Source organism: Notamacropus eugenii, chromosome 4, assembly GCF_028372415.1.
Source record: "Notamacropus eugenii isolate mMacEug1 chromosome 4, mMacEug1.pri_v2, whole genome shotgun sequence".
NCBI lineage: Eukaryota > Metazoa > Chordata > Mammalia > Diprotodontia > Macropodidae > Notamacropus > Notamacropus eugenii.
The window spans coordinates 277,292,662-277,319,357 of NC_092875.1; the positions used below are offsets into that span (position 1 = coordinate 277,292,662).

At 36.2% G+C, this 26,696-nt stretch overlaps 1 pseudogene; it reads right to left on the reverse strand.

Moving 5' to 3' along the window:
* LOC140502502 (thymocyte selection-associated high mobility group box protein TOX-like) overlaps nucleotides 1-19,569 on the reverse strand; it is a 53,821-nt pseudogene extending 34,252 nt beyond the window's left edge.
* Between the last annotated feature and the right edge of the window lie 7,127 nt (nucleotides 19,570-26,696).

Genomic DNA, 26,696 nt, shown 5'->3' on the forward strand with positions numbered 1-26,696 from the left:
TTGTGCCTGTAATCTACCTGTTATTAATTATATTTTGTTATATTGTATTATATTATTATATGAGGTATCCAAGGATGGCCCATAACTCTGATATGAGGGTTGCCAAGCCATTTTCAGGGCTGCCAATCCACCTGTGCTGTCCACCTGCCACAGAGATCTCATCTATGGCTCCAAGAAGCTGTAGCATGCACAACAGTAATACCCCAATAAAACCATCTCAGCAAATGGGCTAAACCAGTTTGAGGGTAACTGACAGGACTCAAACCTGTCAGTGAGTTAGGGATGTCTACCCCAAGCAAATGTAAACTTCTCTGGTAGAATAGGTGAATGTGAATATTTCAACAATTTGGTTTTTTTGGCAATGTTGTCAGACACCTTCAACAAGGACAAAAACAGCATCAAAGTAAGCTACTGTACTGACAGTAAATTATTCAACTTGAAAAGGATACAAGCCAGAACTAAAGTGGAGGGAGAATTGATGTATAACTTTTTGTTCATGAATGATTGTCTCTGAGGCTGAGATGGACAGAGAATAGACCAGTTCTTGGTTACTTGTACTAATAATGGCCTGACAATTAGCATCAAGAAAATACAGGTTCTGTACCAGCCGGCACTGCACCATCCATACATAGAACAATTGGTTACAGCAAGTAGAGAAATACTGAATGCTTTGGATAAGTTCACTTATCTTGGCATTGTACTTTCTTGATGTAAATATAACTGATAAGGATGATGCACACAATGCCAGAGCTACCTCCATATTTAGAGGCTCTAAAAAGAAGTGTGTGAAAGAAAAGACTGCCTACCAAACTGAAGGTCTATATAGCTATTGTGCTGATCTCATTGTTGTGTGCCTATGAAGCCTAGAAAATCTACCAAGGCCATGCCAGAAAATTAAACCACTTCCATTTGAATTGTCTTAGTGAGATTCTAAAGACCACTTGACAGGATAAGTTACGGGACACTGAAATCCTTTCTTGAGGTGAAGTGACAAGCATTCAGACTCTACTTGAGAGAGCCCAACTATGATGAACACGTCATAGTTTTTGAAATCCAAATGTATGTTTGCCTAAAAGAATATTTTTATGGACAACTCACACAAGGCATCACTCACATGGAAGTCAGAAGAAGTGATAAAAAGATACCTTCAGACCCCTTCAGGGTCTCTCTGAAGAACTGTGGAACCAGTTGTGAGACATGGAAGATAATGGTACAGGATCGTCCAACGTGACAATCTTACATCAAAGAAGGTACTGTGCTAGTACAGCAGAATTGTAGTAGCTCAAAACTAACATGAGATGTGCAAACTGAATGACATCTCCCCCAAAATGGTCATACGGACTATTTGTGGCTTTCAAGTTCATATCAGTATGATCAGCCACAGTCAGACACACTGTAGGTTGATGTCAACATCATGATGCCTTTTTAGTTCTCTTTGAGCATGAAGAACATGTGTATTCTATTCATTTATAAGATAAGGTCCTTGAAATATCTCAAAATGATATGGGATAATTAGAAAAAGATGAAGGATGTGGGTAAAAGATATAAACCTATTAATTAGTAAAGTCAAAGTCAGAAACATGTATTTGGTAATAAGGAAAATAATTTTAGTGCAATTAGTTATCTTTCAGAGTAACTTAAAGACTATCTTGTGTTACCAGAAAGGGAAATCCAATTTTACTTAGGTTTATTATTTAGTTTGGGATTAATATGTGGAGCATGTCCTGAAGTGCAAGCAATTTACATGCAGCCTGTTAGTTTGAGATGTACACAGTTCTCTGTATACAATCTGAGATTAAGCACTTAGTATATTTACACAGTTCATCCCAAGTATTTTGTTGTCTTTTACAAGTAAAGTTAAATAAGTAAGTCAGTACTTACAAAGAGTACTGACAGCTATATATTCATGTTTAGGATTAGATTCCTAGTGTTTCTCATTCTCCTGCGAGGGGAATTAGCTGGTTAGCTGGAGTGGAAAATTTTGAAAAAGAAATAAGAGCAAATGATTATATATGTCAAATGTAAATGAGTTCAATGGAATATAAAAGTTTTGAGCATGTTCTAATAATGAGTGCTAAAAACTGGGTGTATATATATATACGTATATATATGTATCTCTATATATAGATATATACAAATATGTGTGTATGTATAAGTATGTATATACATATGCATAAAGGTATATATGTATGTATTGTTCACCCTCTAAACAAAACAGATATTTTCAGTTTTTGTTTGTTTTGTTGGTTTAAAAATCCCCCACTAAATTTGAAAGTTTTTCAAAGTTCTAACTTATGCTGTCATATTTTAAAATGTTCAGCCTTTGATTTCTCAGTTCTTTGAATTTCTTAAATACATCAACACACCAATTTGCTAACATATAACAGAACATTTACAAGTAATAAAACTGATGTTTTCATTTCTGAGGTTTTAATCTGAATTAAAAAATAAAACAAATGAACTCTAGTCTTAAAAAGTTAAATGAGAATAAAGTTAATGACAATTTAGAAAAGCTAATTTAACCTTAGTTTACTTTGGTAGACATTAAATCTTTGACAAGAAAGGCTCATTTTATAAGTGAGGTCCTTGTATATTCTTTCTAAGATTCTGCCTTTAGCCTGTTGTTGGCAACATCTATGTCAGGTACAGAGTTTAGATAAAGATAGAAATAGCAAGTAAAAACTTAAATTCTCTAAAAATTTCAAATCAACTAACTATAGCTTCCTAATAGGATTGGAATCATAAGGCTTGAGCTGGTTTTCATGACATGAACTAGGCTTTGGAAAAGTAAAATTTAAAAAGCTGTACTAAATTGTATTGAGTCAAGTTACTGGGCAACGTTAACAGAAACATCTAATAATCTCTGTAGGGAACCTGAACCAGAGTAACCAATCTTCTACAAGTCCCACCCTTCAGAGCTACTATGACCACAGACTTATTCCAGAAGATGTTTTCAGAAACCAAATGGCTGCATAAGATACCTGAGCCCTATTATGATATGCTAATAAAATGGATGTTAGGAATGGGTTACTAGGAAAGAAACTGAATGTTCACCCTTCCCTCTAGTTGCTTCAACCACAAGCCACTGTCTCTCCAAGGCCTCGTTACAAAGGAGAACTGTCCCCAATGTAGTCTGCAAATGTGTCAAGTCATAAGTGGCCTCAAAAACCAAAGGGTAAATTGTTACAAGATTAAGTGTTGGTTTGGTGGACATTCCCTCTCAAATTAATCCCATTAAGGGAGAATGTTGGGGATAAAATTTCTTTAGCCCTATTCCCAAAAATTAGCATTACAGCATTAGAACAAGTAGGTAGAATTTCAACAGAGATACTGATCCACACATTTCTGCTTTAAAAATCATTCCTTTATTAAATATCACTATCTTTTAATTTGGATAACTTTAATCAGACTAAATGATTTATAGGAGGTGTGGCCTCCCAAGGATCAAACAAGGGATTGAAAAATTCAAATTATTTTTGCTACGTATTTGATTCCATATTGTTTCCATTTCATATTGTAATTGATTTTATGTCTGCTTAAGTCCCCTTTCTTTGTTTTTGAGTTGACCTTAGGAATTAGGCTTACCTTCTTATAATTAAAAGAAAAGTTGTTATCTCTCATATCAGGAGGCTCTGGAATACTTTCAGGACATCTGTTTGCTATGTTTATGCACCATGAGTTAACTTGGTACCATCCCCAAAGGATATATCACAATCCTTTCCTGTCCTTGTAAACTTAGGGGAGTTTTTATTTTTTCCATGTAGACAGGAAGTCTAGTAAGTCTGGTAGTTTTGATCCCCTGGCAAAGATTGTAAGATGCAAATGGGTCCCATAAAACAATTAACATTACTTAATTGTCCAAGAAAAGTGATGATCAGCCTCATCTAAATGCCAGCCCATCTCTTTTAGTATAGTCAATTGTAACGTTCCTGCCCTAATCCTACAAAGTAGGATTTTTTTTGCTCCACATCTACTATATCTCCAGACCCTTTCTTTGTAGTATGTCAATAGAGGATCCCTTCTCACTGGGATTCAGTGGCTTAACTGAGGTTGCCAGTTTGACCTGCTGTGTGAACAGTTATATACATAATTATTAACAAACTGATTTTGCTTGAAGTCATATATCTCAGTTTACCTTTATTAATTTTATTTGCCACAGAAGTAAATGATTAGATTTTGTCAGCTCAGAGGATATCAGCTGCCTAATAAGTATAATTCTGTTTCTTCATATCTGTTCTACTTCTAATTTAACAGAACAGGCTCATAACTGCAGCAAATTAACTATTTACACCTGCCACTTCTATCATAGGAAGAAGACACATCAACAGGAAAGAATGGGTTAGAAATGTAATTCTTCACATTTGCTTTAGATTGGCTCTTATATAAACAAATTAACAGGAATTTCATGAGGTGTCAAACATAAAAATAAATACTGAGAGAAAATAATGAGGTGTTGCTAGTGAGCTGAACCTCTATGGCTAACATTGCTGGATATGAATTATGCAGCATGAAAGAAGGCATATGTTACAGTACTCAGAAACTTGGCTTTCATGTGCTTGGAGTGCAACAGCCCAAGGTTATTCTATCTTTCTTTTCCACCACAAGGAAATCTCTCTCTCTCTCTCTCTCTCTCTCTCTCTCTCTCTCACACACACACACACACACACACACACACACACACACACACACACAGAGATTGCTGTCCCTTTTGAATATAACAAACTCTGAATAGGCATTCCATTCCATTTTTAGCACAATAACAAGTTTATTTAGCTTTTTGGCTGAAACTATAAAGCCATTTAATATAATGTAAACAAGAACATTTTTTTTTTTAGTAATTTGCTTAAATGCATTACAGCCTTACTGTGTCTCCAATTAGGAATTTAAGGTTCATTTAGTACATTTACATCTGTTTCTGATTTAAAGTGACTTTCCTTTTCCATTTAAGAGCTGCTTTGACTTGGCTGAAAATGACAAGTGCCTTTTATAGCTATTTGAACCATTCCTGTTTTCTTTAAAGCCAGAGAGACTCTTATTTAATAGGCTTAATTTGAACTTCACAGTAGCCAGTGCACATGAGACTTATATTGAGATGAACAGTAGAAAAAGATTCAAGAATACTTAGAAGATTTAGCTGGAATTTTATTTTTTTAAAAAAGGGTGCTAAGTATTGCTAGAAAATCCAATGAGACTAATACAAAAGATGGGACATAGTTAAGTTTCTCTTTTTCCCTCTATAGTTTCGAGTCAGTGAAAAATAAGTAGTAAAGAACAGCATCACACTGATAACTTGTTTTATTTTACTTTCTCCATCTAGTGCCTTCTTTAAAAAAAAGACAATATGCTAGCTTAGTGATATGAGCTATTGAATTACAATTCATTAGCATTTAAAACCTCTAGCTGGACTCCCCAACATGATTCTGTTCCCACTCCAGAGTTAGCACCATTTTCTAAAGTATTAAAATGAAGATATTTCTGATAGGTGCATTTTTTCAAGTGGGTTTGGGAAGAATTGTATATGTGCATGTGTGCATGAGTATGTGTAAGTTTTGTGTCCCTTGGAAGATTTGATCTCTTATTTCTGCTTTCCTTTGAATTCCTTCTTTGTATAGAACTTCCCAGTGACAGCAACCCAAGTCAATATATATGGATATGTGTAGATATATATATATAATACATATATACCTATATATCTGTGTAAATAATACATGTATATATGCATACACACATGTACATATATACACACATACATACACAGAGAGACAGAGTCACCTTTACTCAACATGGATCCTGAAAAAAAAAGTCCTGCCATTCTTCATGGTTTCTTTTTCCTCCCACATTCCCCAATGAGGGGACATGTGATGATATAAACAGATGGTAACTCTATTAGTTATGCTTTCATATATAGTCTAGAAAACATTCAACTGTAATTTCCGTAACAGCTAGTTTTTCTTAAATACTGTAATTTTCTAAGTCCCCAATAAATCATCAATAAATTTGTCCATTTTCCCCAGTTTGTGTTAATATTTGTAACTCTTCATAATTGTGGGCTATTAGGACAACAGGAGTTGCGCACAACTGCGCTCCATGGAATCCTAGCCTCCCATTTGAACCAGCCACTTGCTGTTTTCTAATATGCACATTTGTCTTAAATTTGCCTCTAAAATCTCCAGTGAAATTCCTTTAAAAATAAAAAACAGTATATATGCTCTCCAATTTAAATATTAAATGAGGGCGAAGTAGAATTAATTTAGTTTGAAACACAGATAGTACATTATGCTGGCACAGTGAGTCAACGTAAAGGGAATGAACAGGTGAAAACACTTATGGATATTTTGTTGAAATTCTCATGATGCTGAAATGTAAAAACTAGGCAAATACCTTTACTCTGTTGGGACTTCTTTCAAGCTCCGGGAGGGCTCTCTTGTGAAGAGAGCCCTGGTCCTCCACATGCAGGATACTGCTTCTAGGAATTACGAATTGGTTTCATTTCCCTGACCTCATTCTGCTCCTGAGATGGGCTGGGCCTATTTGAAGTGTTTTCTATCATTGTGGAAAAGAGAGTTATTGTCCATTTCAATTTCTCCTTAGGCAAATCTCACCATCCTTGCTCAAGCAAGTCCCTCTAGGAGGAAAAGGGAGCATTCAGCCATTTTAATGAAGTTAAATAAAAACAGTGTGAGGGTGCTTCTCATTCGAGTTTTTGTTTCTCTGGTGCTTTAATGTTTAAAGCACTTTCCTCCCCTAACAGTGCTGGAAGCAGGCAGTAACATAAAAACAGTCTCCTATTTGGAGATAGGGATTGGAGTTTCTGCTAATACCTTATCTTAGTATTCATGTCTTAGGATGCTTTCTAAAAGCATAAGCAATCCCATTTCTCATCTGTTTCCTTCCCCTATGCAACACTCAACACCCAGTTACCAACTGGATTCTGGCAAAGGCTTTTGCTTCACAATACCTAATGTGTTGTGCCATCTAAGTAATACAACAGTTCAATTTTTATTTCTGAGCTGGGTGCTCCAAAGCAAGCTCTAATAAGATAAAGACAAAAGGCAGTCTAATTATATGTAACTTATAAATGAATCAGAAAGTCAATGCAAGAAAGAACGTGGAGCAAGCTATGTAATCATACACGTATGAAAACAATACAGAGACTTTCCAGCTCTCTGTCTAAGATCCTGGGATGATTTTGTAAAAAGTCTTTTAACAGTGTTCTATGTCTTTATTCAATGGACAAAGCTTAACTTCCCTCTGAAATTCAGTGTTACTGTGGTTTATTCTGAATATAAAAGAGCTAGAACATGATAATGGAAAACTTTTTGGTTTATGAAACTCTTAGGGAAAAAATGACCTCCTGCAAGCCACCTGGCATCCCTTTTCCTCCCCTTTCCACTCCAAAAAAAAGTAAAAAAAAAAAGCCCTGCCAAAATTGAAAATGGTACTCCTATTAAAAAGAGGAAAGCTAGCTAGAGTTCGAGTTTTTTTAGTTTGTGTTTTAAATTGCAAACTGACAGAAACATAAGATCACACATTTAGGATTGGAAGAAACCTTAGAAGCTATCTCAAGTCCAACCTCTTAATTTTATGGCAGAGGAAACTGAGGCTTAGAGGGGCTAAATATCTTGCCCATGATGATAGTGTCAGATGGGATTTGAAATGAAGACTCCTTGTCTCAAAGTCCAGCATCCTATTTTCTACATCATTATTTTTATTATATTATCAATACTGCAGGAGAACAACTTAAGGAAGCACTTTGAAGGCACTGTACATTACTCGTCTATAACCATCCTGATTTTTTAATATTGCCCAGTAAGTTAGAAATTTAGTCAGAAACCAAAGCAATATTTTGGAGACTGTAGGGAGACACATGTATTTAGCTTGCTCAATTAATTATTTCTTTTTTAAACAACGTCTGCATTGCCTCTGAACTTGGCTTAAGTAATGTGCTTGGGGGGTTTGTCTTATGGGGTATTTTCCTCTTCTTTAATAGAACTTTATAGTAGCTTATGACTTAGTGGCACAGCTCTCTTCCTTTGCCAACAAAGGGATCCATGAAAAGGATCCCCTTTGGGCTGAATATCTCTCAGGGTGGCTAAATCAACATTTGCTGTTCCTACATCTCTAAAACACAAAAGAGGACTGGTAGGAGAGATTCTCTGTGCGACCTCAGCAACTGTTTCTACTTTAGGGAAACTCCCAACTGAGTTAATTTTCACAAAACACAGGAATTTTTAGACTCTAAGAGGAGGTGGCAGGCCCAGATTCTCTATTTCTCCTGACATGATTCCAGAAAACTGATGAAAAAAGATTTAGTGGTTTATATAAATCAACCAAGAGGAAAGGCATCAAATATCAAATATAAAAGGGCATCTCCATTAAGGAGATGTTCATATTTCCAAAATTATCAAGCTGTATATTTTTAAGCATTTCAATAGCCATTTTGTTCCCCCTCTTTGTAAATAAATCTCCTGTTAGCTGCTTCTTTGTTTAAATATGAATGCCAATTTGTCTGGTCATTGAAAGACCATGGTAAACGTGTTCAAGGTTTAGAAAAATGGGCAAAACTGGGTCACAGTCAAGGGATGGGAGTAAGTTTGAGGACCACCTCACTAACTCATTCCTCACTATCTACTAAGGACTCCTGAAACACCTCGGGACATGGCTGAGAAGCACTCTCCCATTTGGTCTTAATCAATATAATATTCAGTGATATCATGGGGGTGCATTAAATGAAGAAACAAACTGCACATATATTCCCACTTAACCCAATGTGGACTATGTTCTAGAAGGGTTTGAATAACTTGCCAGGGTGGTTTTCAGAAAGTGATGATGGTAGGAGAGCTTTAGAGTAAGGTTAATCAACAAATAGCAAAACTGAGTTGTGATGACAAACAAGCAAACACTAAGTGCTGAAGAGAGGTGAGGACAGTTTTCAAAACACCCCGAAAATTTTAGTCTTTATGATCACACCTGAAACTCTAGGGAGTGATGTAATCCTGGCCAAGGCATGTAAAGTCCCTTTCAAAAGTAATTGTATCATATATACCTTGAAACAAAGAAATTAACATATAGTAGAGCCATAACGTCATAAAATTGTATGAAAGTCTCCTAAAGTGCAGACCTGATGTAGCCCATTTTCTCTCATTCATTCCAGTCACTGAAGAAGCCATTCAAAGCATTTAGAAGCTATTTCTTTGCAGCTTACCCAATTTCTACAATCAAGTTAATACCCACTCCCTTTTGTAACATTTCTTACCTGTTGCTGCTGCTCTCCTAAACCATCCCACACTGAGGCCACAATTTTAGAGACTTCACCAAAAGTAGCACTTGGATTTTGGTCTTTGATGGCTCCCTAGGTATCTTGGAAGAAATCCAATTCTAACCCTAACTCTAACCCTAAATGAATAGGATGATACAGGCTTCTGAGGCTTGTTTGGGTCCTTCTTTTCGTGAGTTTTTGGTTTGTTTCCCATATCAGAAGCAGGCTGTTTCTCTCCTCCATTTATCTGGAAGAGGATCACAGGAGAATTACAGAGGGGCCCACTACAGCATGGGCCAAACCAAATTGCTTTTTCTCATTTAGACTAATAGACACGCATGCACAATCCTAAGTAGCATTTTTATTTGCAGCTCTGCGATCATAAAATCTTGATATCTCATGTAAATTATAACTGTGTTCCTCACAACTTACATAACAAGTCTTTAAAAATAATTTTTGATTATCTTTATAGAATTATTATGTTACTATATTGACTTCACTATCCTTCTTTTCTCTTTTTATGTGTTTTATAGTCATAGTGAAAGTTGCTTAGGGATTGAGTCAAATATATTTTAATGGCACTGATATACAAAGACTCTCACATGTACTGTTTCAATTAAATGAACTTACTTTCTTCTTTAGTCAAGGAGCTTATCCTAGCTTTTCTGAAATATAGATACTCTCTCAGATCCTGTTAATCTCTAACATTCTAGATGTGTATATTCTAGTGAAAAAATACATGAGAATCAATAATAGGGTCATTGCAATAACAAAGTCATCTAAAAATATAAAATTGAATGGGTATTTGACTTAAACTTTGTAGTATTGATAAAGCAAGCAAAAAAAAAATCAATAAAATTATCTAGATAAAATCCTAAAGTAGAAGCTTTCTGAACAGTCTTTAACAATTTCTAAATCTTCAGAAAGTATTCTCATATATTAAAGGTTTGTCCTTCCATTGCCATGTCTCCTAATTCTTCATCAAGATGTAAACAGAACTCTGCAGCTTTGAAGGTTATGCTAAGAGTGAGAAGTCTGTCAATTTCTTTGTTTTTGGTTTGTATCTGTGATTTCATTTATATACGGAGAATTCTTGGTGAGGAAACTGCCTCAACTACTCCAGACTGGCAACTGTCCAATACTGTATCATTTGAGAAATAGCTAGCTAAGACACTGAGAGATTAAATAGCTAAATATCTAGTATGTGTGAGAGTCAGGTCTTGGAAGATTATCTTCCTGTTTCTGAGACTAGCTCTCTCCACTATTCTATGTTGCCTTGCTATATACACATAGTTTAGAAAATAGAGTTTTCTGTCTTCTGCATGTCCCTTGAACAAGTTCCTTTGTATAAGTGGTAAGGCTCTATTAAAGAACAAAGATACATGGATTTTAAAGATCCTTAGCTTGGCAATTGATAAAAGGCAAGGCATTGCCAAATTAACAGAATTCCAATGCCAGCTGCTTTCAGTTTCCTAAAGCATTAACTATGTTATGAACACTGAAATATATGATTTAAAAAATAAGCATTTAGTGCACAGACTTACTTTTGTTCAATCTATATGCTTTTCTGTAATGATGCCTATTACCTAATGGTACAGAGATGTTTCATAATAATCAGAAAGGTATGCTAGGTACTATTTTTGAAGGTGATCTTTATTTTACTTACTCTGTGTCCATTTGGCCACAACATTGTCTTTTCTCCTTAAAGACAGACTTATTGTACATAATTATCCATCTAGGTCGATTGAGGTCAGTGGTCCTTTCAAATGAAATCATTTACTTAAACCATATAACTTCTCAAGAAGAAAAAGTATCATGGGGAAAGGCATGATTTGCAGCATAGGTGGGGGGGTCTTTCTTTAATGTATTTCTTCTAACGCCAAATTCTATCTGGTGATTTAAATTACATCTAGAACTAACATGGCTATAATACAGTAACATTTATCAATCCCAGTCACCAATTAAGGGAAGAACTCTGGTTTGGTCAGCAGAATACCTAAGTGTTTTCCTCAGAGACTTGGGCTGGTAAATTCTAAACAGGGAAAGGAACTGAAAAATCTGATCTACAACTAGGATAGAAGCATGAATGTAACTGAGAAGAGAAATGAGATAGAAAACTACATAAACTTGATCAGACTAAAGGTCATGCCTTAGAGAAAAAGAATATTCAAAGGCATGCTTATACTAGCAGAGGAGAATGGATAAATAAACTAAAAAAGAATAATGCTTTTCTGATTTTGAGTTATCTAAATGTGCATAATTTCTATAAAGTTAAGTGTAAAGATTAAAAGTCTAATAGAAATGCATAAATTGAGGATTTAAGGAAGTAACATATCACAATATGATACTTGTTTTTTTCTTTGGGAATGTTTTATTTATGCTTTTTGTGGGGGGGTTTTCCCCTAACTTTCACTTCCAATTTAACAGTTTTCTATTTTCTTTTCATTCCTGGGCACCCAACAGAACTGTTCCTTAAGCTAATTATGCACAGATAAACAAAGAAAATCACAATCATGTCTGCAAAGGTGAAGCTTTTTTCAATGAAGCTGTTTTGGAAAGGGGTGTGAATTATCCATGGGAAATCAGCTCTTTGACATCATGGACGGGTGGGGGAAGGATACTTTTGAGTTTCATTTTGGTTCAAATACACATTTGTTGGAGAGATGTCATCAGGATTTTCCACATTATTGAATAATCCTATTTAAGATACTAAATCCATAATTTAAGGCTTTGGATAGTCAATATCCCCAAATATCAGATTATCTGGTTTATAGATTATACATGATGACCTGCACTCTTCCATTCTGACCTATATACTATCTTAGTGACAACAGGGAAAAAATAAGGAAATATAAAAGGATACAGTTTTCTCCTTTATATTGTAAAATAAAGATTATATCCTAAAGTTTATACTCATACTCTGCTTAATTTTATCTCTTCTTCAACAGAAAACAATTGGAAAACTGACTATCAAAGACAATACATCATGGATATCAAAATCCTGTTCAAAAAAGCATTTATTAAGTGCACTCCACTAGAAAAACTAGAAATTTCTATAAACATGTAAGCCTCCTATCACTGAATGTCATTAAATGGATTCACAAAAACACAATATCAAGTAGAATGATATTCTAACAGGATTTGGAAACTTTGCGATAGGTGTTGTTAATAGAGTATTGGTGAAGGTATTGACAAATGAGACTGGCTGAAGCAGATTTTATAGGGTATTTTCTGCAGTATGAAGTAAAGCAGCATGGCATAATACTGACTATGCTACTACATTATTTTTCATTTTCTTGACTTCAGTTTCTGGAAAATTCTAGAACATCAAGAAATAACCAAAAAGAGATCATGAATATTTAGGAAAAGAAGCTGTGAACAGAAGGTGCTAGCATGACTTTATCAAAAACAGTCATTCTGGGCATCCCTATTTTCTTTATAGACAGGGTTACAACAAGAGTAGATCAGAGGATTTAAAGAATTCAGTTATATTCCTATCAATTAAGCAAGTATTTATCAATCCAACATAGGAATGGGGGACAGAAATATAACAAGGAAATAGTCCTTGTGCTCAACAAATTTGCATTTTACTGAAGGAAACAATAAACATGCAAATACATAAACAGCATATGCACAAAGTAAATTAAAAATAACTGCAGAGGGACAGAAAAAGCACTAATAACTGGAGGCATCAAGGAAGGCCTCCTACAGAAAGGGTCAGTGGAACTGAACTTGCGATTCCAGAAGCAGAGGTGAGTGAGGTAGGAGAACATTTCTGACAGAGGGGACAAAGCCACAGAGCAAGAAAATGGAGTATGGTCCATGGGGAAGAGCAAGTAGACCTCTTTGTCTGCAACATAAAATGCATGAGGAAAAATGATGCGAAATCAGTATACAAAGATAGGTTGGAGGGAAAATGTAAAGAGCTTAAGATATAACAAAAGAAGATTTTTGCCAAGCATTTGAGAAAGTCCTTCATGTGGTTCTTGTTGGAAAGGTATGGGATGGATCACGGCTTCTTAAACTCTTTTCACTTGCAACCCCTGTAGTGCTTTTTACACTGTGGGTTGTAACTCCATATTTTAAAATGCATTGGAGATGACAGTGTATCCAGATTGCCTGAATAAAGACTGTTAATTTGCAAGAAGGTCCTACTTGAATGTCCTTTGAATCTGTTTTTGTTACCATGTTTTTTTTTTAACCAGTTTTATTTTTGACTAAAAGTTAAAATGGCATGCTTAACAAAGCTACCTATGACTTCCCTATACCTTCACTATAGCTATAAGGTATAGTGAACACACTGAAAGATGAAGTTGGGAACCCACCTCTCCCAAAAACATTTGCAACAGGTAGAACACGACCAAAAATAACAAAAAGAAATTTAGTCTTATAATTAAAAAAAAAAAAACACAACAACTTCAAAACTGAAAAAGATCTGGAGCTTTTAGAGGAATACAAGCAAAAGATGACTCAACAGATGAGTCAATATGGCAATCCAAAAAACTAATGTGATTTTGATTGCATTAAGAGAAGCATAGGAGGTGAGAATCCTGCTATATTCTGCTGCAGTCATACTATAGCTTGAATATTCTGTCAAATTCTGGGAATCCTATTTTAGAAAGGGACTTGATAATCTGGAATTTCCAAAAGAGGATGGCAAAGGGCCACAAGATCATGCTCCATGAGAATTGTCTGAAGGAACGGATAGTGTTGAGCCTTAAGAAGTGAGATCTTGGGATGAAAACATCCCCCTTCACTCACTTATGCCACTTGGAATCCCAAGTTCAGCTCCAGTGACCCTTTCTGAAGGAGGTCTTCCTTGATCCCTCCAGTCATTAGTGCTCTTCTTGTCCCTCTGCAATTATTTTGGATTTACTTTGTTCAAATGTTGTTTATTTATTTGCTTATTTATTGTTTCCTTCAATGAAATGCAAATTTGTTGAGCACAAGGACTATTTCCTTATTATGTTTCTGTCCCCCATTGCTATGCTGGATTAATAAATACTTGTTTAATTGATAGGAATATAACTGAATTCTTCAATTCCTCTGATCTTCAAGTATTTAAAGGGTTATCATGTGGAGAAGGGATTATTCTGCTTGGCTCCGAAGCAGTAAGTAGAAACTGCAGGAGGTATTTTGGACTTTGTCAAGAAAAGCTTCTGAACAAGGAGAGCTATATCTAAAGGTGGAAATAGCTGCTTCCTAAGATAGACTCTGGATGGTCCTTTGTTAGGTATAGCTTGGATGGAATTTCTTATTCAGCTACGGGTTGGATTTGATGATCTCTGAAGTCTCTTTTGAATTTGATATTTTGTGATTCCTGCTACAAAATTTTATAGTCATTTTGTAAGCATTCTTATATTTTTTTAAAAAGCAATATTTAAAAAAACAAGTTGGTTCTTAGAAAGGTCTTTCCATTATTCTTTCCGCAAATCTTAAGACTCTTTATCTTTGGAATTTATTTTAAAGTTAAAACTCATTCTTTGTTCTTTACAAGATTAACTAGTGACTGCAAAGTAGTTATGGAGAAGCAAATTGTTTAGTCATTTCAGTATGTGCTCTCTCATGCCACTTGCTGTGGCTCCCCCTTACACTCACGACTTTTGACTATTATAACTGGGGCAGGAAAACACTAAAATTAAACTTGTAAATGACTAACTTATTCAGTAGCTTCTAAGAAAGTCTTAACATACCTTAGTGTTCATCTAAGTTCATCTTCATGGACTGAGCTGGATGGCAATGGAATTGGGGACTTGCTTCCAGGTGGTGACTGTAGGTCATGGGAAACATGGTTTCTTATCACATTCACACCAAGCTGTGCGCTGAGCTGTGATTGGTTAATGTAGTCAGGTGACCATGCTGTATCACTGCTGGTTGCCTACTACCTGCCTTGGTCTCATGGCTGCCATCTGAGGGTGAGAACTATATTGAATTTCTTCTATACTCTTTACATTGTGCATCTACAAAAAGAAAATTGGAAAGGAATAATTTTCCACAAACATGTTGCTAGCAAAAAGTAATTTGTTTTCTTTAGACTGAAACATGCCTTGTTGATCTAAACATTATTCCAAGTTTGAAACAATCCTGAGAGTTTAAGTCAGCAAAAAGGTTTTGTTAAATAACAACCAAAAAAAGGCATTTCATAAGTGAACATTTGCATTTAGCTTCTCATCATCTGATTAATGAGATTATATATTCTTTCCGTGTTAATTAAATGTAAACACAAATTGCTAAGAGTTTTGCATGGTGTATGTTTCAAAATATTGATTATTATGAGATCACTTGAGAAAATTAAACAATTATTAGTGATTACACCGGATGTATCAATTCATTAAACCCGGTTTCTCATTCCTAGCTTATTTCCGAAAGGATTTAGAGGACTACTGAATATAGTGTGGTCCTTGGTTGAATATTATATAGGATAGAACTAGATCATATTATATAACTTCCAGATTCATAGCACTGAGAGCTTCAGGTTGATTGATTAATTAATATTTTTTCAAGTTTTTAATTTAATATTTAATGTTTTTACCCAAATACATGTGAAAACAATTTTACCATTCTTACTTTTCAAATTAAGTTCCAAATTCTCTCATCTTCTCTCCCCTTCTCCCCCTCTCCCTGCCATTGAGAAGGCAAGCAATTTGACATAGGTTATACATATGTAGTAAGCAAAACACATTTCCATGTAAATCATGCTGTGAAAGAAAACAAAGACAAACACCTGCCAAAGTAAAGAAAGTATAGAAAAAGTGTTTTTAATCTGCATTCAGGCTCCACCAGTTCTTTCTCTGGAGATAGATAGCACCTTTCATCATAAGTCCTTCAGAACCATGTTGGATCATTTTATTGCTGAGAATAGCTAAGTTATTCACAATAGATCACCATACAATATTACTGTTACTGTGTAAAATGTTCTTCTGGTTCTGCTCATTTCACTTTGCATCAGTTCATGTAAGTCTTTCCAGGTTTTTCTGAGGGCATCCTGCTTGTCATTTCTTATAGCACAATAGTATTCCATCACAATTGATGGACATCCCCTCAATTTCCAATTCTTTGCCACCACTAAAAGAGCTGCTATAAATATTTTTTACACATTTTTCTATCTCTTTGAGATACAGACCTAGCAGTGGTATTGCTAGGTCAAAGAGTTTTATAGCTTTTTTATAGTTTTATAGTATGTAGTTTTTTGGGCATAGTTCTAAATAGCTCTCCAGAGTGGTTAAATCAGCATACAGCTTCAGCAACAGTGTATTAGCCTTCCAATTTTTCCACATCCCCTACAATATTTTTTTTCCTCTTTCTGTCACATAAGTCAATATGATTTGTATGTTATGGTAGCTCAGGGTTGTTTTAATTTGCATTTTTCTAATCAATAGTAATTTAGAGCATTTTTTCATATCACTATAGATAGCTTTGATTACTTCATCTGAAAACTCTGTTCATATCCTCTGACCATTAATCATTTGAGGAAAAGTTCGTATTTCTACAAATTTGACTCAGTTTTCTATCTATTAAAACATGAGGTCTTTATCAGAGAAATATGCTGTAAAAATTTTTTTCTTTTCTTTTTTTTTAATTTATTTTTAACACAGTTTATAACAGATGAAACAATTCAAACTTTTGGTCAGGTGATACATCTTTTTAAAGCATTTACAATATGGACCACAAAAGAATTTTTTTTTTTTAAACACAGGCCAACTGAGACACAGATAATATTTATGTTGCTAACTTCACAATCTCTTGATCTAATTGTGTCCACAGTATTACTAAGAATTAAAAGACCCTAACTTAATGTTGTTGGTCTAAAGTCCTATGCCTCATAGCTTAATTTTAGATAGCCTCGGATGTTCCTCTACCCATAATCTATAATTGAATAGATCTGGTATTAAGCTTGCAAATCTTTTGACTATAGGAAATTGCCACCAAGAGTAGGGACATGGCAGGGAAACAATATCTACCCAACTTCATGTCTATTCCAGGTAGGAGTAGATTGTCCACTTGCATTCAGTCAGGCTTAAAGTCTGCCAGGTGTCAGTGGGGAAATTGAGTCTGGAGAATCCCACTTCAGCCCATGCTGAACAGCTGCTCTCCCACTCTTCCCTTGAGATCACCTATGCAGTTCATACCAGCATCTCATGAGCATACTGGCATCATGTAAGGGAGGCTCGGATTGCCTTTCTTGCTTCCCATACCTGGAGTTAGACTCAGAAGAACAGTCACTTAGTAGTTCCATAGCATCTAAAAATGGTAACTTCCTGTAAACAGGTTTAAAATATGATTATAGTCTCACTTTGGCTAAGGAACATCTTTTAGGCAAGTCTTAAGTGGCTTACATGCCTTTCTATACATGTTCTAGTTCCTAATTAAAAGGCAATCATAAAATCAAATTGACCATTAAAACCTTGACTTTTCCATCAATGCCAAATTTTATCAGAGGTTACCCTTCTCTTGGAAAGTTAGACTGAAATTCTTTTCTCTAAACTAAAGATGACATTGATTTATTCTCAGTAATTAATTCAGTCTATTGTTTTAATACTAATTGCTTTTACCTCACTTTGTAACATGACCAATTTTCCCCCCATCACCCCCCTCCCCCCACTTCCTAATACCTTGCATTCTGGTTGCTCCTTCCCTCAATGTACCCTCCCCTCCATCACACCCCACCCCTGTCCTATCCCTATCTTCTCTCTTTTCTTGCAGGGCAAGATAAATTTCCATACCCCTATCCCTGTAATTCTTATTTCCCGATTATATGCAGTAAAAATTCTCAACATTCGTTTCTACTACTTTGAATTCCAACTTCTCTCCCTCCCCCTCTCACTCCCCAGCCCCACTAAGAAGGGAAACAATTCAATACAGACTAAATATGTGTTGTTTTGCAAAAGACTTCCATAGTAATCTTGTTGTGTAATACTAATTATATTGCCCTCTGACCTACCCTATCCCCCTTATTTTTCCCCCCTACAATTGACCTTGTCCCTTCTCAAAAGTGTAGTGACTCCCTTCTCCCATTTGCCCTCCTTTCTAACATTCCCTTCACTCCACTTGTTGCCTCCTCTCCTACTTTCCTATGGTGTGATATAAATTTTCATATCAAATTTAGTGATTTCAGCCACACGTGGGGAGAGTAGCTTTATTTCCCCCCTCCCCTTCTCCCTTATCTCCTCTATTGAATAAGATTTTTCTTATCTCTTATAGCCTGCCCCATTTCATTACTCCCTTTCTCTTCCCGGTATTTTCCTCCTTCACCCCTTAATTTTTATTTTATTTTATTTTATTTATTTATTTTTTGCATGTGTGTATGTGGATATCATCTCCTCTGATATAACACACCCTGTACTCTCTATCTATCTATGTGTATGTGTGTGAGTGTGTGTGTACAATCTCTCCAACTACCCAAATACTGAGAAAAGATTCAAGAGTTAAAAATATTTCCTTTCCATGTAGTAATGTAAACAGTTCAGCTTTAGAGAGTCTTTTATGATTTTTCTTTTTTTTCCCCTTGTTTACCTTTTCATGCTTCTCTTGATTCTTGTCTTGGGAAGTCAAAGTTTTAAATACAGATCTGGTCTTTTCCTCAACATGAAGTCTTCAAACTTGTCTCTATCACTGAATGTCTATTTTTTCCCTTGAAGTATTATATTCAGATATGCTGGGTAGGTGATTCTTGGCTTCAATCTCAGTTCCTTTGACTTCTGAAATATCCCATTCCAAGCCCTTCACTCATTTAATGTTGAAGCTGCCAGATCCTGTGTTATCCTGATTGTATTTCCACAGTATTCAAATTGTTTCTTTCTAGCTGCTTGCAGTATTTTCTCCTTGATCTGGGAACTCTGAAATTTGGCCACAATATTCCTAGGAGTTTCTCTGTTCAGGTTTCTTTCAGGGGGTGATTGATGAATTCTTTCACTATCCATTTTGCCCTCTGATTCTATAATATCAGGGCAGTTTTCCTTGATAATTTCATGGAAGATAATGTCTAGGCTCTAACACTCTGGAAATGTGATGAGGATTCCCATTCCACTGTGGCCAAAAGCTCTGATGTGTTAGTGCTCTTCCTCATCCTGGGACTGAGACTTAGGACTGTGACCCAGAGCTGAGTATGGGAATTGTAACACAGTCCTGCCACTGGTGCCCCCAAAGGGACACCTCTAATCTCTTTCCAATAAATTGCTGTGGTCTGAGAGGTCTGGAAACCACCACTGTTTGCACAGCCTGCAATGGTCTGTGCTCTACTGCCACCCTGGTGCAACAGACCTTACCTGCTGACCTTCTAAGTTGTCTGGAAAAGTTTCCACCTCATCCATTCCTGTGTTTTGAAGCTCAGAATTTGTTTTGGGGCATTATTTAAAGGTGTTTGGATTGATTTAGGGGAGAGTACACAGAAATATCTCTGCTTTTTCTTTGCCATGTTGACCTGACTGATTATTGAAGTGACTGGAGTGAACAGTCAGATTTGAAAGTAAAGCTTGTAAGTCATGAGGTCACCACATTAGTGCATTGTGCTGTCTGGGTCACTGTTTTTTTTAGCATTAATGAAATCCACTCTTTTTAGTGAAGCATGAATTCAGACCTTGCAAGGATTAGAACTAAAAGTATCAGAAGATGAAGCTCTTAACTCAACCAGAGTTCAGATGTAAATTATGGCAGAAGGAAGGAGGATTTTACTTGCTGTTCCTCCAATATTCTCAAACTTCCCATAATGGAGAATATTTTAAGGTGCTGACAGGGGTAGTATGGTCTTAAAAGCATGTATAGGGGAAGGAAGGTATAAATAAGGAAGATTATGTTATCCTTTCAGAGCTGAGTTTCTCAGGATCCATGGCCATGGCAATATCTAGTTTCCAGACATTAGATATTATCTGCCAGAATAGCCTCAAGGACCCTAGATAATAATTCCTAGAATCATAGTGATAGACAGTTGTACTGAGAGCAGGCAGTAAGATAAGGGGTGACATAATGTGATATTTACTATGCTTGAACAGAATGATGATATTGATAAAGTTAACCTGTGAGCTTAATGTTGGCAAGATGCCTCCTTTGTCTGCTGCCCTATGAAGCAAGTGGGCACTGGTCAGTGAGCAGGGAGCCCATTTGGGATATGGGTAACACATAGAGGAATGTATGTACCTGCCTCAACCAGCCCCCATTGAGGTGTGAGGGGAATTAGGGGAGTGCACAAGCTGGAATGCTGTGCCTGTCTCGACTGACCCCATCAAGACACAAGGGTAATTGCTCCCCCCCCCCCCCCCCGCACTTATTGTTGGCTCCTGAGGGAAGGGTGAGTAGGGAATAGTGTAGGAGTTAGAACTCCCATTATCAGCAACCCTTTTGAGAAGACTAGACTAGAATAAAGTAAGACTATTAACCCCTTTGAAGATGCCTTCCTGTCCTTTTTGTCTGACCAGATCAAGAGTGAACCTGTTACAGGCTTGAGTCCAAAAACTCCAGTACCTCCTGTGCGTTATTTGTGAAACAGAAGGATAAAAGCACAGGGAAGAAAAAAAAGGAGAAAGTACAAAGATGGATAGGAAAAAGTTTTAAGGTTAAAGTGATTTTTGTCAAATGGAAAATGAAATGGATCGTTATCAGTCTATAAATATTGCTGTATCATATAAACATGGTGAAGAATAATTATATGTAACAGCACACCTTTTAACTATAACCTTTTAATCCATATGGTTCCTATGGAAATTAAGATGAACTGAGACCCAAGTTCCTGATCACAATCAATTTATTAGTGAAGTATGGATTTACCAACAAACAAGGTTGCAGCCTCCTGAGCAAGCTAAGACCCTCAAATGAGTGCTGAAATGTCATTTTTACAAATAAAAGGGGAAACATCCAAAAAGTAGAAGCAGAATCATAGATAGGGATGAAATTACCATTTCTTACAAGATCAAAAGTGTGATAGACATGATGAACAATATGACTGGCTGGAATTCAGGAAGGAGAGGCTAGCAACAACCTTTCTTTCCATCTTGTTCCTAGGAAATTCTGATTGACTTTATCTCTACCTAATGATATATAGGTAACAGATTTCTTCTAATTGTACAAGGGCAGCTAGTGCTATAAAAATGACAAATTTCTTTTAATTTATAGGGAAACTGAACTTTTAATGCAGAAAGACTAAACTTATGAACTTAATTCAAAGACAAATATGACAGGCAGTTATATCAATATCAGCAGTGATAGAGACTAGGATCAATTACATAATAGAATCAATTAACTTTTTTTTCTCAGTACTATTTAGGCCATTTTGTTATATTGAGTAGACCCATTTTAACCTAAATGTAGAAACTTACTTAGGACCTAAAGTGACTGTCTAGTGCTATCAGTTTTAAACTCCATAACGTTTCTGTCAAGTTGACTTCTCCAATCTAACTTATCATCCTAGCTGCCTATCTAGCTCAAATGAAATTAAACTTTTGTTCTTTACTGTGTATTTCTACTTGTCCTCCTCTATTGCTATCCTTTTCAACCCCTTTTTATGTTCTACAGCAACTGTTTTCTGATCATGAATCAACTTTCTCCCATACTCCAAGCATCCTTTTTCCATACTTTAAACTGTAATTAAAAAAATCTACTCAGCTGATAACTATTTTCTTGTTACAAATGAGCTTGTTTAATACTTCAGGTATCTTTGCTTAGCAGAAAATGGATCCATTACATACATCCATATATAGATGCACACACACGAAAACACAAAATCTACATGTGTGTATGTATATGGATTGGATTTACAGGATTGTGTATGTGTATACTGGCCCTGCAAAATACATGTTACATATGTGCATGTGTTGTACCTATTTCATATGTGTGTGGGCCTGAATGTCTAACACAGATATGCTATATTTGTATATAGATTGGGCCTGTAGTATAGATGTCATATATGTGTTCTTCTGTGTTGTGCCTATATTTTCATTGATACAGTAAACTCTTAGTTGAGGAAAATTCCTCCACCAATGCAGGTCAGCACTTTCTCTGCATTTTTCAGATTTAGAAAAGTTGCTTAAGTCACTCACATACTTCCACATCTCTTATATATCCCCACTTCTCTTTACTTAAACAGCTATTGCCCTACTATAGGCCCCTGTCACCTCTTACTTTGACTATTTCAATAGCCTTATAGCTGTCTGAACCCCTCCACCCCCCCGCCAGTTCCTCAAGTCTTGCCCACTCAAATCTACCCGCTACTCAGCAGGAAAAGGGATTTTTAAAAGTTTAATTCTGACCATATGACCTTCCTACTAAAACTCCAGTTATTCCTCAATATTTTCAGGAACAAATGTAAAGTATGCTGTGGCATTAAAACCTTTATAATCTGGTCCCTTCTGGCCTTTCCATTTCCATGAATTCTATATTCCAGCTACGCTGGCTACTTGCTATTCCTTGAAAAGACTTTGCATTTCACACCTTTACCTGAGCTGTCGCCCATGCCTGGAATGCCCTGCCCTCCTGTCCCAGACCCTTCATTTTTTCTGACCTTCCTCAAGACAGCTCATTTTCTGCAAGAGACCTTTCCAAGTCCCCCTGGTTCTACACCCTTCTGCTCTGAGGTTACCTTCCGTCCACACTGTATGTTGTGTATGTACTTACTTATATCTTGTCTTACCTATTAAACTATATATGCCTTGAGGGGATATATCGTTGTGCTTTGTATCATTGTGCTTAATACAACACTTGGCACACAGTAAGGGCTTAGTAAATGTTTACTGACTGACTCACTAGGGTCACATAGCCAGTATGTGTCAGAAGCAAGACTTGAATCCTGGTCTTCACAGCTTTGAGGCCAGTTCTCTATTCGTCACACTATCACTTCAGTATGTATTTGTGTGTGTGTGTGTATTCTGTGTGTCTATATACAAATATATACATATGTCCGCTAGACTTCTGATTTCAACACTGAGCTGTGCCTGCTCCTGAACCTAGCCTTGCACTTGGAGAGTTGTCTAGTTTTCTAAGGTACTAACCACTGGGGAACTCAGTTAAGCAATCTGCCCAGCAAATACTTTTAAGTCTGTGAGTAATAGAAGAACTTTTGATCTGCATTGCTGGAGGAAGTATCCAAATCGAGAGTAGCATCACTGATGAAATCACAGGTTCAAACAGTTATCTATGTTCATATACAAAAACACATGCATGCACATGAATACACACGTTTCCATACTGGGAGATCCCTATTCCAAGAAAGTCATGGTCATGATTAAAAAACCCACCAAAAATGTGTCCTTACTCATATACATAAACACATATACAGACATATCTACTTATACAAATATATTCTTTTGGGAGTGGGGAGGGAGGGACTGGTCATTTGAGTCATTGATAAAGAGAAATCTTTTTAAGGAAAATGACAATGATTTCTACAACACAGAGGAGCAACTATTCTGCTATTTGGTCTTAGAGAGCAATTTGGGATAGCAAGAAGTCACAGCTAGTAAGTGACAGAAAAAGGAAATGAGCCCAGGTCTCCTGAACTCTCAAGTGGGGAAAAATGACATGTCTTACATGAAAGAATTCAACAGATTCTACATTTCCCTTTTTGCTTTCTGTTTTGTTTCGTTTCTTCTGCTAGCCTAAAGCATAAATCTTACCAAGAGATCCTCTACTAATGAAGCTTCCTATGATGGACTACTATCTTTGGATTAAAACACAACTCCTTTGTTGGGTATTTAAAAATCTTCATAGCATGACTTTTCTCTGCTTTTCCAGGCTGATGATATATTACTTCATCTCACATATTCCACGTTCTAGGAAGATTGGCCTACTTCATGTGTCCTGCACATACCAATCAACCTCCATCAACATATAGGCTGTCCATCACACCTGGGATGCTCTCCCTTCTCTCCTCTGCTCTTGGAAGTCTCCTTTCAATACTCAGCTCAAGCACTTCCTACGTGGGGACTTAACTGACCTTCACGGCACATTCTTGATTCCTTCTTGAGGACTGAAATCATCTAGAACTGTTCTTGGCACAGGATTAGCACTTAATAAATATTTGTGAAAGTAAAATCCTGTTGACTGGCAATGGCTAAACAAATCATATATCTGAATGCAATAGAACTTTACTTTACCATATGAAAAGATTAATAAGAAGAATTCAGATAAGTATGAGGGGATTTATGAACTGATTAAAAGTTAAGTAGCAGACCCCAGAAAACAATACATGTAACTATGATAACATAAATGGAAAGAATTACATGAAAGGGATAAAAAAGAAATCTGAATTCTAAAAACCAAACTTGGAGAAGGCATGAGAAAACATATCTCTCTTGTAGGGGTGGTGGTGTTTCAAGCTGTATAAATTGATAGACTTATTTAATATGCTGGTCAGTTTTGCTGTATTTATTATTCATTCTTTTATATTTGTTTTTCTCATAGAGGATGGCTCACCCAGTGGAAGGAAGGATATATTTGGCTATGAGAGTGACAGGAAAATAAATAAATAAAAACAGTAAAATTTTTTTTAAAACACTTGTTGATTTGTTGAATTGAGTCAAATTGTTCAGGCATTTTATATTCATTTCGTATTTGCAGAAGCTTGCATTCTTTCACCCTACTGAAAAAAAACCCAACAAAGAATTCTAAATGGCTAGAAAGAGAAAAAGCTGCTAGAATGTTATGGAAGAGTCAGTAACCAAGAGTCAGTAACCAAGTGCTGTGCTTTTTTTAAAAAGCCTGATTTTAAGTCTAATGTGCCCAGCTCTGCAAACAGCAGCAAATTATAGCAACAAATTAAGGAGTATTTTTAATAGGTGTACAGTGTAAGAAGTGTACATTAGAACATGTATCCATGTTTTCAGTTGTGCTGATGGTAGGTGATTGCCATTATTAGTAGACTTTTCAACTTATGAAGTTTTATATAGAGTTACACAGTGCCTTTCCTTCAGAAGTGATATTTTTATTTATGCAGGCACATAGATAAGGGTGTGTGTGTGTGTGTGTGTGTGTGTGTGTGTGTGTGTGTGCATGTCTGTAATCCCATCAACTACCCAGATACTGAGAAAAGTTTCAAGAGTTACAAATATTGTCTTTCCATGTGGGAATGTAAACAGTTCAACTTTAGTAAGTCCCTTATGATTTCTCTTTACTGTTTACCTTTTCATGCTTCTCTTGATTCTTGTGTTTGAAAGTCAAATTTTCTTTTCAGCTCTGGTCTTTTCATCAAGAATGCTTGAAAGTCCTCGATTTCATTGGAAGGCCATTTTTTTCCCCTGAAGTATTATACTCAGTTTTGCTGGGTAGGTGATTCTTGGTTTCAGTTCTAATTCCTTTGACTTCTGGAATATCCTATTCCATGCCCTTCAATCCCTTAATGTAGAAGCTGCTAGATCTTGTGTTATCCTGATTGTATCTCCACAATACTTGAATTGTTTTTTTCTAGCTGCTTTGCAATATTTTCTCCTTGACCTGGGAACTCTGGAATTTGGCCACAATGTTCCTAGGAGTTTCTCTTTTTGGATCTCTTTCAGGTGGTGATCAGTGGATTCTTTCAATATTTATTTTGCCCCCTAGAATATGAGGGCAGTTTTCCTTGATAATTTCGTGAAAGATGATGTTTAGGCTCTTTTTTTGATCATGGCTTTCAGGTAGTCCCATAATTTTTAAATTGTCTCTCCTGGATCTATTTTCCAGGTCAGTTGTTATTCCAATGAGATATTTCACATTCTCTTCCATTTTTTTCATTCTTTTGGTTTTGTTTTGTGATTTCTTGGTTTCTTATAAAGTCATTAGCCTCCATCTGTTCCATTCTAATTTTTAAAGAACTATTTTCTTCAGTGAGCTTTTCAACCTCCTTTTCCATTTAGTTAATTCTACTTTTGAAAGCATTCTTCTCCTCATTGGCTTTTTGAACCTCTTTTGCCAATTGAGTTAGCCTATTTTTCAAGGTGTTATTTTCTTCAACATTTTTTGGTGGTCTCCTTTAGCAAGGTGTTGACCTGCTTTTCATGCTTTTCTTGCATCTCTCTCATTTCTCTTCCCAGTTTTTCCTCCACCTCTCTAACTTGCTCAAAATCCTTTTTGAGCTCTTCCATGGCCTGAGCCCACTGAATATTTATTTTGGATGTTTGGGATACAGAAGCCTTGAATTCTATGTCTTTCCCTGATGGTAAGCATTGTTCTTTCTCATCAGAAAGGATGGGAGAAGATATCTGTTCACCAAGAAAGTAACCTTCTATAGTCTTATTTTTTTCCCCTTTTTTGGGGCATTTTCCCAACCAGTTACTTGACTTTTGGGTCCTTTGTCAAGAGTAGGGTATACTCTGGGAATCTGTAAGATCTCAGTTCCTCCAAGGTGGCACAATCAAGCGTGTACACTGGTCTGGGAGAAGGGAGAGATTTTTGTGCCCAGGATCTTAACAGAGTTTCCTCTCCACAGCCACCTGGCCTCCAGTTCTGCCAAGCCAGCAATGGGGGCTGAGATTCAGAT